Source organism: Drosophila gunungcola, unplaced genomic scaffold (assembly GCF_025200985.1).
Source record: "Drosophila gunungcola strain Sukarami unplaced genomic scaffold, Dgunungcola_SK_2 000001F, whole genome shotgun sequence".
NCBI lineage: Eukaryota > Metazoa > Arthropoda > Insecta > Diptera > Drosophilidae > Drosophila > Drosophila gunungcola.
The window spans coordinates 2,075,312-2,091,117 of NW_026453197.1; the positions used below are offsets into that span (position 1 = coordinate 2,075,312).

The 15,806-nt window shown below is 35.6% G+C and overlaps 1 protein-coding gene and 1 long non-coding RNA gene across 8 annotated transcripts in view; both read left to right on the forward strand.

Moving 5' to 3' along the window:
* Window positions 1-15,806, forward strand: part of LOC128262326 (neurogenic protein mastermind) — a 91,762-nt gene that overhangs the window by 59,422 nt on the left and 16,534 nt on the right. The window lies entirely within an intron of this gene.
* On the forward strand, window positions 10,041-12,928 carry LOC128262339 (uncharacterized). The gene is made up of 3 exons (XR_008268339.1): window positions 10,041-10,805; window positions 10,882-11,207; window positions 12,278-12,928. It is a non-coding gene; the product is annotated as an uncharacterized LOC128262339 (long non-coding RNA).

Below are 15,806 nucleotides of genomic sequence, written 5' to 3' on the forward strand. Positions count from 1 at the left end.
ATGCGGCAGTTGACTTTGCTTTGCCTTTATTAGTCATAGAATCCGCACACACACAACCCCAAAGTTCGTTGCCCCAATGTGCAGATATTTTTATATTTAAATGATTTTTAAAAGTTGTAAAGTCCGTTATTGAAATATTTGTTTGCTCCACATAAAAAGGAAACATCAAATGTGGCACTCGAAATTTGCTTTCAGCGCGCGCTTTTTGTTTTATTTTGCGTTAACGAGAAACATTTTGTTTATAAATAGCGAAGACCTTTGCTTGACTTCGACTTGTGTTGGCCTGTGCGATAACCCCTTGTCCCCCCCAAGACCCCTTGGGTCCTCAACTCTCCATATAGCGAGCCGATTTCGCGAATATAATCGAGAGTGGTGAGCGAAAAGGAAAATAATTTGAGGAGCGTGTTTGTAATTAGTGAAATGTTTGTGCAGGTTTGTGGAGGTGCAGGGGTCGCAAATAGCTGGCTGCTATGGCTGGGAAAGAATGCATTTTGTTAAGATTGCAAAAAATTCTTAATTTGATATTTGATAATTTAGTGCCTGAAAATTTCTAGGGGTATAATTATAATATTTATTACTAATGAGGCTATTGCAACTATATGGAAAATCTTTAAGGAGAAAATATTTTGTTACAAGAAAATCTCCGTTGGGTAAAATTGAACATTCAAAATGAATTAGACTTTGAACTTTAGATGTTAATCAATTTTATGTGATGATTGTAACATAATACAGGAAAAATTTAACTAGTGGCTATAAACTTATTATGGTGCACTTATATAATTTCGATTTAATGTATAGTTTATTTTAAGTTATGAATTTTAAATATATTTTACCTGTTTTTTTTTTCTGTCTAAGTCATTTGTTTTCTTAGTCACAAACACACACATAATTTCCATAGCAATTACATTTTTATTTGTAGCTTAATTTTCCACTTGCATGTTTTGCTTGCGCCCCACAATTTGCAATATAATTCCGAAAACTGCCGTTAAATTTTCATTTCTGGTTTTTCCATCATAATGATAACTGTTAGATGGCAATGGGTTGAGGGGAAATTACAGAGGTTGACAGATTTGCATGCGAGTTGCGTTTCGCTATTTCGCATTGTTTGTGCAAATCTCTTCTGCCGACCTTATGGCTAAATGGGATTTACAGTTGCATTGCTGTTTGGGTCACAGTTCCCATCGCTTTTAATGCCTCTTACGCTCATTTCCCTCCACTTCCACAGTTTATTATTTGGCTAAATGTTGGCCCGATGGCAGCGATAACGTTTTACATGTAGTTGAAGTCGTTTCGTGGCCAATTTGCATAATGGTTAGAAGGTGGGTGGGATTTTGTGAGGTGCTTCGGGACTGTGCCATTGTGATCTGATGTAGAATCACACAAATTTGGTCTTTGGGGTTTTTCATATATTTTTAGGAAAAGGGATTTTAACACTTTACATATTACACTTTTTGTGGTATAGAAGCTGCTCTAGATATACGAAGTTATTGATGTATTTTCTCAGCGAAATTGCCTTTTTGATAATGAAATTTTGAATGGTTTCTAGTTAAAAAATTTGTTGATATAATGTTTTTATTACAATAAACTTTAAATGGTTTAAAAAAAATAGTTTGAACATCAACGAATGTTTTAAAATTTGTTTAAATTGTAAAACACTTCATTGAATTGCACTAGAGAGCCTTTAGCTCGTTTATAGAACTCCCAAAACGATATCAAGTAATTTAAATACGAATTCTCCAGAGTTTGTGAGGCGCTTGACAGTTCCTTGACATTTGCCTGATGAAGTTTCGCCTGCAACCCCATTTGAGCTCAAGCTTCTGGCTCAATATCACATCAAGGGTCCTCGCAATCATATACTGCCCATCAATCTGCCCGGCATCTCCTCATTCCAATGCATAACCACAGCCCTCCCCCCCACTCTCCTCGCATTCATCTTGGTGAAGTTTTAACATATTTTTGCATTTACGTCACATGGAATTACACTATGCGTGACAAGCTTTTATGTGGCTGAAAAAGTGTGTGCCGGAATATGAGTGTGGTTCTGTGTGTGTGAACATAACCTCGGCTAACGCAAATGCAGCGATGAAGATGCAAACTTCAACTTCAAAACAGGAGCAGCAGTGCAAGCAATAATAAAAACATTACACTATGAAGAACTGCTATGGTTTATTCGTACAAATTCTAAAACCCTCTATGGGGCATACAAAATTGAGGCGAGGTTAGAAAAGATAAACTAAAGATCTGTAAAAAAAAGAAAATTGACTAGAAAAAAACCTTATTTGCCACATCAAAAAATTAATATTGCATAATTGTATGCTTAAATATTTTAAATATATAAATGACATGACATTCGTTTCAGTGCGATTTTCATAAGCCCTCTTCTTAAAATTCAAGATATCTAAATTACCTTAAAAATGCGATTAAATATGCAAATATGTAGATACTTAGGAGAAAGCTGAAACTGTAGCTACACAATTTCCGGGAAGAATTTTGCCAAGTGTAAGAGCGGTGACATATTTCCGCAATATCACCGCAGGCCAAGCACAAAGCGCACAAACCGGACAAGTTTTCATTAAAGAAGAAATGAAAGAGAGGGTCTCTGTTGCACAATTGAGAATTTGTTATGCAAGTCTTTGGCGCTGCAGCTGCCGCAGGCTGAATGCATCATGTTGCATTGCATTGGGGTAGGACTATACATATATGGTGCCTACACATATACTTTATATGAGGCAAAGAACTTTTCAACCCTCAAGTGCGAGTAATGAATTTGCAAAGCAGAAAGCAGAAGGAAGAAAAAAAAACGGAAGGAGGAAAGTAACACCGCTCAGAATCTGTCAAAACTTGTTGCTCTGTTGCTCGTTGCCTTCTCTTGGCTACTTTCTTCGTATTTTCCAGTGTCGTTTTTGTGAATCGAAAAGGCGAACCTAACGAAGCATAAAATTGCGTAATTTACTGCGCATTTAATTTCGTGTTGCGCTCTGCAAAAGAATGAAACGATACGAAACCAGAACTCGGGGCAGAAAATAAGAGAAGCAAGGTAAAAATGGCCGATTCGGGTTCAGAATCGAAATTTGAAGCTAAGCTTTTCGATACGGTTGAAGCTTGAGCTTGAAATTATGATGGCGTCGTTGCTCAGACATTTGTAATTGGAAATAATGATGATGATGAGGCGAAGGGGAAGGGGGTGCGTGGGTGGTGATTCCTATTAGAAAAATAACCAAAAGCATTACAACAAATTACGCACTGAGCGCTTGAGTAGCAAAATATGCCAACGACAATTGTCGATACAAATTACGATAAATTGGCTTCGTGTATGGTAGAAAATATTGGAATTTATACAAGAAAAGAGTGAATCATATTTACAAAAAGGTTTTCCTTTCCTTATTAGCTCTTATTTATGAAAAATAACTGTATGTTCAACAGTGCGTATGAGTGCTACACTTGATAGACGTGCATTATCCATCTTTCTTTTACGCTTCCTAAAAAAAATGTAATTATTAAATAAAACTAACTAAAAACTTAAGATATTATAATTCCGTTAAAGAAAAATTAAGTAATAATCTATACTGACTGATCTGATCATTAAGCAATGTTTTCGTTTGTTTGACTACAGCAAATAACTTTTTTAAAGAATAAATGAAAGATTGGTTTTGAAAACTAGTTTTGTTTTACGGAAGTTAAGGATTTTTTAAAAGTTGTTGTATTTTTTTTAAACGTATAAACAATATTGATTATGAAGTAGTTTTGCATAAATTATTCCCTTTTATAATTTTGCTGTATTATTTTCTAAATTCATTAATCATAAGCCCATAAGTTTGTTACGATTAATGATTAGTTTGGAAGTTAAGCCTTAAAATTGCCGATGGCACAGTTATCGATAACTGAGGAACTATGTTTAAGATTGCGATCCCTCCTCGCCCCCTCGTAGTTCCATCGGCATTGTAATGGCTGAGCTTCTGATCGACAGCGACGGTGGCCTTTGGAATCGGTAGACAAAAGGGCTCACTGCTTACTGCTCACTGCAAACAAAGGACGTCGGGCTAAAAAGCGGAGGTAGCTGGTTAAAAAAAAAAACAAAAATAAAAAACAGGAGAGCAGCGAGCACCGTAATAGACCTACAAACCTACAGCTAAAGAGTAAAGCAAACGAGGCAGACAACTCGCCTCACCTTTCCACAGGTAAATCCAGTTTGGAAACAAAAAGCCGCAGCCAACACACAGCCAGTTTAAAGCTGCCTCTCAGACGGGCGGTAAAGGGTTAAGAGGGGCTAAAAGGGTTAACAGGGTGGGGGACTGGGCGTTCTCTGCATACAACCAAAAAAAACAAAAAACAGAAAAAGGTAAAAATAAAAAATAAAAAATCTCAGCCGGCTCTGTTTGTTTGTCGTCCGCCGCCCGCCCACCTTATTCCCCTTTTGGGCCAGCTCCTCCCCCTTTTTTCTCTCAGTGCTCTGTGCGTTGGTGCAGCGCTCTGTAATTAATTTGGCAGCTATACACACACACACACTCACACACACATCGCACATAAAGAGAATTTTTAAAACCGGCGCAATATCGAATTACCATTGACGGACAACGTCGAAAGACGTGCCAACGCATACAGGGTCTGCTCCTCCGTAAATTTATCTCAGTTTCTACAGAAAAACAACATTTTTATTAACTATAGAACAAACGGAAAAGCTAGTTAGAAAAAGCTATGTTTTGAACAACTTTAATTTGGTTTACAATTTTTTTCTGGCCTACGAACGTGCTGTTTAAATTATAGTAGACAAACAATGTTATATACTAAAAAAAATAAAAAAAATTATTTATCGTAATGGTTACCTCCCAAATAATTAAAATATAATAAAAATTGTAATATCGTTTTAGTTTTTAGGAAAATTGATGTGCCAATAGTTCCTAAAAAGTCACATTTTAATATATGAGTAAATTATAGCACAACAACAGAAAATGATTTTGACCGCAGCTATGTATGTACATACTTAAATAATCAAATTTTTAAAATTTGTCAGAGTTCCTTTAATTTTAAGAGCAATTTTACACTTAAATTCAATGCTTCTTTTTGACAAGTTCTTAGTGTGAATGGCCTAATTCATATTTCAGATTTAATTTAAATTCTAACCCAACACTTTTTAAGCTTCGACTTGATAAGAAAGTTTAATCAACTTATTATTTGTACTTAAATTTGTATTGAAATTGTTTTCTCTGTATATTTAACTTTGTCAGGTGGGCCGTAGCTTAACCCAAGTTAAGAGCGTAGGCAGCTTTCCGAAACTGGTAAACAGATCATAATTAAAATTAAGCAACAACACAAAAAAGTGCCAAAAAAATTTAAAGCTTTTTCAGAGACACTTAGTTTTGTAGGGTATGTAGGCTGATGTTAGGGGGACTCGAGGGGCATTTTTGGGGGGCAGCCCTAGGATTGGAGCTCTGTCCAACTTAATTACTTTGCTGGCTGCTCGCCCGACATCGCTGCTCAGCTTACAAACAAAACAGAAATGGAATGAACTAAAGAGTGAGCTGGAGTGGAGGGAGCGAGGAGGCGAGCTGAGCGGCAGAAGAAATCCATTTAATTAAATTTGCATGAGCACAACAACGCAACACAAACGCAAACACAAATACAAATGCAAATGCAAATGCAAACAACGGTCCGGCAAACCTGCGAATGCAATCTGAGCGACGGCGTCAATGCCAGTTCCTGTCAAACTGTGACAGGCGACTGAGCGGCGGAAAAGGGTTAAGGATGCGCGGCCAGAAAGAGAATATGGTAATGATGATGGCCAGCTTGGTTGCAGTCGAAAATTAAGTGATTTTTATTGGTGGTGTCTGTCGAGCTGAAAGAATCGGAATTAATTATACTACAAAGTAAACATGACCGAAATAATTTCACACAAAAAAAGGCAAGGCATTTTGTTTTTTGCTTTCCGTTTGTTTATGTTTTAAGTTTGTCAGGCAATCCTGAAATTTTAAGCACAGAAAAAAAACTTCATTCGCTGCTTAAATTTGTTGTGAACAATTGTTTGTAGATTAGTGTTAATATACCAATGTATAAAAAAATATGGGGATAAAAACGAATCGGAGCTTAAATTCAATATACTGCTCATTATGTATTATTTAGAAAAAACAAGAAATAAAATAAAATTACAGTTTAAAGCAAACTTTGATCTTATTAATACTTGCTTTTTAATCGAAACAAGTCATATTAGTCTTAATAACAATTGTAACTTATTGTTTCAATATAATATCAATTTTAACCAGAAAAAATTATGTAACAACAAGGATGTTACCAAGTGATTGTCAGGGTATAATAAAGATTAATAAGTATGTTCATATCCTGATTCTCTAGACGTCAACAAAATCAGTTTAGATTCAACTGTTTTGTTTTTATCCTGCATCTGTTGACTTCAATACTTTCAATTAGGTACATCCTTCTTTGTAACTCTTGGCTCTATACTGCTTTCATGTAATTGTTTACAATCCCCAACTTGTGTTGTCCGATTGAATTCCATTTCAAATGCCACAAGCCAGTCCCATCAAAACTACTCGGTCCGAGCAAATAGAAGACCTGCCACAATATGATGGCTCTTCAATAACTGGACTTATTGCACCTGCCACAGCCATCAAGTCAAACAAATGTCAGAAACTGTGAAGCCAATACGAGATTTTGTGTGTGCCAGTCTATAGTAGTAGTGTTTTTTTTTTTTGTGGATAAAGCCAGAGCTCAACTGATAATGGGAGTACTCCCGTACCCATCTGCCCCATCTCAAAGTTTTCGCCTACCATTATCGGTCAGCAAGACAAACAGACACAGCAGGAAGCCGCATGAGCGGAAAATTGGAAAAACTCTGGAAAAATACTGAGCACGGGACAGGCGAAAAAAAAACGGGTGGAAAAAGTGGGGAAAGAGGAAAATGGAATAAAATGCTTGCTGACTGGCAATGTAAAGTGAAAAGCATACAAAACGCCGGGCAATTGCGGTGGGCGGAGGATATAGGGGGTGTGGCATATAGAGTGAAATGTTAGACAAAGTGGCAGCACATACACACACACACTTACACACTGACTCGTATGCAAATCAGTTTTTGCCGCTGTAAACTTATACTTTTGTGCAAACAACAAACGAAGGCAACGTCAGAGTTTCCAGAGTTTGTCACATGAAGACGCACAATTACACGAGGCGGGCTCTAAAGGATATGCCATGGCTACAATGGTGGCCATGGGTGGCGATAGGTTGGGGAAAAGGGGGGCGGCTCGTGGAACAATTGCAGCCGTCGCCGTTTGCCGTCGTGGAAACTGTGACAATGTTCAGTCGTGTGTGTAAACAATTGTAATCCGGTAGAAAAATCACAAGCACCCCATCAGCCAAAGGACAAAAGCACACGTTGGCAAAGCCAATACCCAGGTTCAGATTTAGGTCCTGAACTAGGACTTTAGGCCTACCTACGAACGAGTATCTAGACAACCAAAGTGGCCCTAATGGTAGGGATAAGCCCAGACAAAAGTGTAATACGATATTGGAAACTTAATTGTAAAATAAATCTTCTGGAAATATCCCTTTTGAATATATTGTCTTATCCACCGTAAAACTAAACAAAGCTATCAAAACCAAAAAATGTATCCAAAATTTTTAGAAATTTAAACATGTTTTTGATTTAAATAACAAAGTCCAGTTCGTTTCACATTCCCAGTAATAAATTAATTATCTATTTTATTTACGACAGGACCCTTGCTTTATTAAACGCTGAAGAGTAATTTCTTGCTTTATGCTCTTTATAAAAAGCTATTACTAAATCTATTCCTTCAATATGAAATAATTTCCTCATTTAGAGTTTCAATGTTGGTGCTGATTATATTTTATTATCTTCATTTATTATTTTTATTTTTGTTACTTAAACAAAAGCCGGATTATAGAAATTACACTTAAAACCTTGCCAATTGGTTTATGCCTTATAAATATTAAAAAAATTATTGTCCTAAATCTAGCTTATCTTGAAGCTTTATAAACCCTTTTCCACATGTACTTATCGTGTTTCCCTCTTTCTGATTGCAGGTGAGTAATGCACGTGATTAAAAAGCGCACGCAATTAAAGAAATACTGTAGGCGAAAACACTGGGAAATATCCAGAAAACATCACGGTTACGGTTCACCTTAGTCTACGTTATTAAAACTCTTGCCTGCGACATGTAAACAAAATGCAAAGTGCGCAAAGCCAGCAACAAAAGTCGAAAAAACAATCCCAACAACAGCACTGTGAAGGTTAGCTTTATACATTTTATTTACTCATAAATTAAATTTTTGCAGTCTGGCAGAGATTTCATTGAAACGCAGCCAAGACAGGCCGAACAAGGTAGAGGAAATCAACTTGAGAGATTGCTCAAAGATTAAATACACTTGCACATATTTGATTTTAAAGTGCGTTCGCAGTTGTGGGACAGCCGAAGGTTTTAATTAAATTATTTGACACATCGTAAGTCAGGCTGGGAATTCCAAAAACGTGACGTGACGCATTGTGCTTATGAATTTCATAAATTTAGATCAGATTTATATCTGACTAATGTTTTTATTTCATAATAAAAAAATCGTCAAAATCCCAATGATGTGTGGAATATGGCTACTGCTTTTGATTAAAATCATTTGAAATAAATGTTAAGTACAAATTAAATATTTACATATATACAATTTTTCGATTATTTCCAAAGCGTTTTTTTAAGGAGTTATTACTCACCCATCAATGTTTGAGATACTCCTAAAATATGTCAATAAAGCTAATACAAGTTTATATTTAATATTTTAGTACCTTATTGAACGTCTCTAAATTCGAGCAGTTTCAAATTTAATAAAAAGTTAATCAAGAACATACAAATTAAAGTAACAATTTTTAAGTATAAAAGAAATCCTTCCAATTCAAATTATGGTAAATATTTCCTCGTAACTTTGTAAATTTTCCACAACGGCCATAAATCTTTGGTATACTACCGAAAAAATGTTGTACTTAACTGATTCGATACGATTGCATACAAATGCGCTGATTATTCGAATGGCATCGTCTATATGCATATGTCCGAAATGTCAGCACGTGCAGCAATGCACTTGGCCATTGCCACCAGAGAATGCAGAAGGCAGAACACTAGCCAGACACATTTTAAATTCTTTGGGACTTGTCCCAGCCTTAGCATAGATATCAGAGTTCAGGGAGCGAGAGATATAGCTTCAGTTACATAAATAGGACTGAGCGTACGGCAGTTGCGGCTTAAACAGCTGTTTCAGCTGCTCATGAGCTAACCTTACACACAAACATAAACAAGTGGAGGCGTGGGGAGAGCAACAACAACAGCAACAGCAACTGCGACTGCAAAATGCTAAATCGACTCTGACCCACTGACATTATTTCACCGACATAGACGGCAACAACAAAAACAAAAACAACTGAGCAGTGTGCATTCAGCTCGTCGGCAGGTGAAACACTCGAAAAGCGTGCAAAATGTGCCGGAAAGAGAGACTTCTGGTCTATAAGGTCGGTTCGGGGGGGGGGCGGTGGAAAAAAGGGGGAAGGCCGTTTGTTCGTCCGCTCACTCATTAGATGTTATCATCCATAGATTGCCGTAGTTACTGTCTATTGAATCATTCAGTTACAGTTCTGATATAATAGACCTGCGCTCTGCACCGTTCAGATCAAACAAATTGCCTGGGAAGTGAAATGGTGAAGCAATCAAGTCGTGATTACAGTCTAAGTGAAATGGCTTTCGTAATGTACGCAATTTTACCTATTAGAGCAACTGTATTATTATTGGTATTCTTTGAATAACTTAATTGGAGACTAAAGAATGTACAAATATTTTTTACTTAATAAATATCGTTACAGATTATTACAAATATTTCAAACTAAATATTTTAATAGGTAAACAACGTTTAAACAACATTTAAATTTATTAAACAAAGGGATATTTTATAGCTGTTGATTAATGCAAATCTATGAAATGAATTACAAACAAGACTATTTGATAAATTATCTTGTGCCAAAGAAAATAAATTTGAACACCCATAGTTATGTTAAACGAGTATTTACCCACGATTTAACAATTATCTAAAAATTCTTCTTCAACTATAATTAATTGAAACGTTTAATATTCCAACTATTTTCATTACACAAATTGGTTCGCCTTTCACAAAGTTATTAAGCAGTGTTTGCAGTGTTATTTTGATGGCGCTGAATGGAAAGTGAAAACTGTCAATGCCTGAGTTGGCAATTAGTCAGTGAAAGTGTAGCAGATGGCACGGGTCTTTCTCCCCCCTCTTTCTCGTGGTGTTTTTTTTATGGGGCAATTAAAGTGGCTAAACGCACAAAACACGAAAGACATAATAAAAAATAAATAAAAATAATTTAAGTATGTGTCACATAAATCAATGCCAATTAATTGTTTCGCCCGATTGAAACTGATTCATGAAGTCAAAATGAATTGCTCAACTGAAACCTAAAAAAAAAACTTGAATAAAATTTTAAAAATTTACAAAATAATTTTAATATTCTCAAAACATTTTTATGTCCTAATTGGGCACTTAATTTATGTACCGCAGCTTTATTTTCAAGATAAAAAATATTATGGAAATAATTAAAAGGTTCCCCCAAACCTAATAGACTGCGGCGACAGGCCAGACAAAACCTGAATCATGCAATTTATCAAATATCAACTTGACTATGCTTTTTTTGCAACAAAGTATATATAGAGAGAAATATATAAAAAATCAGCAAGCAGCCGCAACAATAACAACAACAACGGCGAGCGGCAATCGAAATACACTTGAACGTGAGTGAAACAAAATTCATGACCCACTTTATAAAACGCTTTTTCTTTCATCCATGACCCACTTTATTATTTGTAGCAATGACTGTAGCCGAGAGCGACCCACAAACAGAAAAACAGAGGGACTGAGAGCATTCTGTCTCTCGGCGAGGAGAGACATGCCCGCCGAACCGAACATATGTTTTATTCACACAATTAGTTTGCTAAAAATGCAGGCTTAGCCACACAAATTCGAAAAATACAAAAGCAGCTGAGCAAATGAGGTTTCCGAGAGGCAGTCGAGGGGTGGGGATGTCAGCTAGACGAGACTAGACTCAGTTAACCCGGCTTAAACAAGTGCACAGGTCTCTGGTTATGGCGAATGGCAGCCGAGACAGCTGAGACAAGTCAAGCTCTCACGAAAACGTAAGGCGAGTTTAATTTAAGTAGATTCTGTGGCTTAAATATGGGTTAAGATTTATCTAAATTGTTCCATACGAAAATGTAAAGCTTATTTGATATGGCCAAGCCATAATATCCCATTAGAAAACTAAGAACTAGTCAATTGTAAGGATTATTTGATATGGTCTATGAGTTCTGTGAAATTTAATACTCAAATTGAGATGAATAACAAAGGTATAAACATTATTAATGAAGTTGTATTTATTTTTCTTGTGTGTATCAAATAAAATTAGATACTGTTGTAAGTAAATATATATGTTAAGTTAGTTAGATAAAAATAATTCAGTAAAATTTCTAAAAAGTTGTAAAATTTTAACTACCTCAGTTTAATATGTCTAGAGGAATACTATAATTGGTTAAGCCAGATTGTTTTTCTGTTTAAAATGCAGTGTAAGCTCCAAATAGCTGTTTATAGTGTCTAACAAACACCTTTGGGAATTCCCCAAGAAAGTTGACCTTACATAAAACCTAACCCGCATATTCGGTTTAGTCAGAATGAATCAGCATATTTGAGCAATTTGCCCTTTAAATTCCATAGAAACTCCACTCGGCAGGCACAAATAAACAAACGATAAATATTTACAAAATGGATTTGGTTTTTTGGCTGATACCAATTCGCGATTGATGTCAAGGATACTGTTAAATTTGCGGAAGTGAGTCAAACGGTGACTCAGTCCAAAAACGTTTAAAATAAAGAACATATTTAAAGTCTAACAAAAAACATTTAGCCAGATAAAATAACTTCCAAGTCAAGTAATAGTTCATTTGTAATTTAAGTGTGTTAAATATTTTGAATTTAAATTGTTATTTTATTTTTGCTGATGTTTATTTTCTTAAATTTCAACTTTGTACGAAATTAATTCACAATTTCACACCAGTATATTGCTTATCTGTGCCGAAAAAAGCTTATTGAAATCTAGAAAAAAAATCCCTATCGGATATTTAAACACAGGTTTATTTATCTTTTCAATACTCTGTCCGCCGACAAAAATTCAATTGCTTACATAGCGTTTTTTCATTTTTTACAATTTTAGCATAATCCGAATTGAATTCCAAATTCCAAGTTTGAGGCGACAAGCTGTACATCACGTAGACCTTCCAAAACCCACCAAAATCAAACTGATTTTTTGAGCTTTGCCCCCGAGGCTCGCTTTGCACTTTCTTTGCCTCACCGCCTCATTGGCCAACAGTGCGTATGAGTGATGCGATTTTGAATTGCACAGCATACACTCCATAAAAATCATCATTATCATCACGTGAGTCGTGACTCAATTTGTCTAAGCTCTCGCCTACAAAGGTGGAAATAAAAGCTCGAAAAAAGCTAAAACCAAAATCCAAAACTCTTGACATAACAAAACAACATTAAATATAATGAGTAATTTGTTTTCTCTATGTATTTTTTGATTCTGTTTGCGTTTCGATGTCGGCTAACCGTCGAGAGCTGTGATTCATGCGAAATGGAACGACCTTGCCGGTGGGTTTATGTCTCCATTGGAATGTAAATTCATCACCAAAGAGTTTAAAAGCAGAGGTAGGGAGAAATCATTACCAGAACATTCGGGGAATCGTTGCTGCTGACAGGTTGTTATATGAATTCATTGGAATTTTATTGACAGCAGTGATCAAAGAGGGCCCCAACGCTTATTTCACCATTATGTAATTTACTGAATCAATTTGTTTCTCTTTATTTATTATAGTTTTATATGTTGTTAAAAAAACCCCATATTCAAATGTGAATAAAAAATTATAATGTAATGTTTACAATTTAAATTTATTTGTTTAATAATTGACAAAATATTTATGTCAGAAAAAAAATTGCTGTACTCCCTTTTGTTACCAGGAAAACCAGCCATCCCAAACAAAATATTGCCTCTTTCGACCTTAAATAATTCGCGGAATAATACATTTAAAATAATTATTTCGCCTTGATAAATTGGCGCTCATTCACTTTTCTGTTATTCCACCCACTCAGCCAAACAGCCAATTTCCCGACGATCAAACAAACGCTTTTCATTGTCATTTTAAGACAAAATATTTGTTTTGTTTTGGGTCGAAAGTTTTGTCTCTTCCTGTCTCTTTTCTCTCTCTACTCTCTGCATATATTTGGTTGTTTGTCTATAAATACCATGACGATAAAATGGCAAAAATAGCAAAACAGAGAGGCAGATTGAATGCCCAAGCGGCAAAGTGCAAATTGATAAGCCCAACAAAAAAAAAAAAAAGGAAAAACAACGGAGCCAACGGCAATGGCGCAAATAAGTCAACTGACTTACTGCATTAATTGTAATTTAATTAATTTACGCTGTTCGCCTCTGCTTCGCTCTTTTTTCTGGCTGCCTTAATTAAGCGCGTCAATCATACGCCCTGTGTGGCAGGCAGGCGGAGAGTGATAGAGAATAGAGTGAGAATGTGGCCGATGTGGATGCGGATGATTATGATCGTAGCGGGCTGCCACATTTAAGTGTCGCCCTGTCAAAATAGCCAACAACAAGCAGAAGCAGCAGCGCTAAGAATTCGCACAATTATTTCGCTTGTCAAGCGGTAAGAAGAGGGTAAAAAATATGTGAAGAGGAGCGGGCTGGTTGGGTACGTCACTCATTTTGGCGCCCAACGGTCCGGTCATTACAGCTCACCCAATTTTCTCTATGAATGCGGTTTGCAGTTTTTGATTTACTGATGTCTAAAAAAAAAGATTTTCTTTTCTTATTATTGCAGAACAAAAATACCAAACTTGAAAAAGATAATAAAAAAATTCATTTCTAAGAAAACATTTTTTATATATTCTGAACATTTTTGATGTAAGCTTTTAAGTCTTTACACTAAAATTGATTATTTTCCCATTCCCGTTCCACTTACTATCCTTATGTGTTAGAAACTTTATTTTTATCACCATTAAAAAAATAGCAAAATAAACATGCTTTAATAAATTTTATTGATTCCTTTTGTTTGTCCAATTTTGGAATGTGTTGATAGCAGCATTTTCCCACCAACGAAGATGAGTTCGTTTAAAAATATATTTAGATAAGTCTAGAAACATTTAAGGAGACAGTTGTAGTGATTCCATCTCTGGCCAAGATAATGGTGAAGTTCAGGCACTGCATTCATCTGGAAAATAGTTTGCATACCAAGATTTTTCGCTTAATTCAGACGTTACCCAAAGAACTTTTGTAAAAACACGAGTTTTAGTAAAATAAAAACATTATTAAAATACAACAAAAATTTTACGAGTGTATTTTGAGCATTGGCTTCAAAAACTACCTCGCAATTCAGGTTTTTTTTTGCTTATTTGTTCCTTCTGTGCGCTGATTACATCTCCCCAGAGTCTCAGAGTTGAATGCGGTCCAAAAAGAGGGGAAAACAAAAAATATAGTTTTGTGGAATCGAATTGTTAAAGAAGCTGATTTGAGCATATTTTCGCGGTTTATTTTTTGTTTCCCGGAAAAATAGTTCAGAAAACCAAAAATGTAATTTATTCCGCTCTTTAAGCAAGTGAACTAAACAATTAATCACATAACCAAATGAAAAATGACATAAAATAATAGGAAGAGATGGGACAAAACACCAAAGCAACAACAAGAGTAATGGCCACTTCATGTCCGTGTTTTAAACTGGCTCGGGATCCAACCCAGACCTAAGCTGACAACATTAATTTGACTCACGTTGCGGTAGCAACCCGAAAGCAAAAGTCGGGGTCATCAACTCCCCAAAACACTTGTTAAAATCCCGGCTAACAAATGATTAAGTTTTTGCGGAAAACAAGGAGCATATCTCAACATCCTTTGAAGTGGGCTACCACAGTACAAAATGAAGATGTCACATTCCACAGGAAAACCGTATGTTTTTCGGGGAATAGGAATGGAATGCTGCCCGTGAAAATAGTTGAGATTGCCAAGTGAATCCTCAACGCTAAAGAGACAAACTTATTGTTAAGTGAATAAACTGAGTTTAAAATATAAGCATTGAAGGAAACATTTAGAAATATAGAATATTAATCTGTATAAAATATGTGGAAACCCTTTTTAAATTAGTTTTCAAAAAACGTTTGCCAATTTATAAGATGACAATACAAAATGCGTTACTGTGTTTGTTGTTTTTTATTTAAGTATTTTGTTAAATAGGCTCTTTTCGATTGATATATCGTGGTAATATCTCTTCCTAATGCGCAATTTTATACGAGTATTATATCACATAAAATTAAACGCCTATTCACGCCACCAACCACCAAGCTCAAAGCCTAACCACACAAACAGCTAATTGTTTTCGATGCCTCTTGCGCTGCTCAAATGCAAATTAATTACGCAATAAGGCGTAATTGAGGCAGCACATTTACCAAAATAATTTGAGTCAAATATGTAGAAAACAGAGTAAAAGGCACAGGAAATTTTACAATGTGATAAGAATACGAAGCCAAGCCACAAAACCAAAGACTAAACCCAGAGCCAAGGCCATTAGACAATGGTTCGTTCACCAATGTACGGCCTATCTACATTATTGTGCATTGTGCTTTGATTTTTTATAAAAAAATATATATATTAGTATATATATACATAATAAACTTATTTA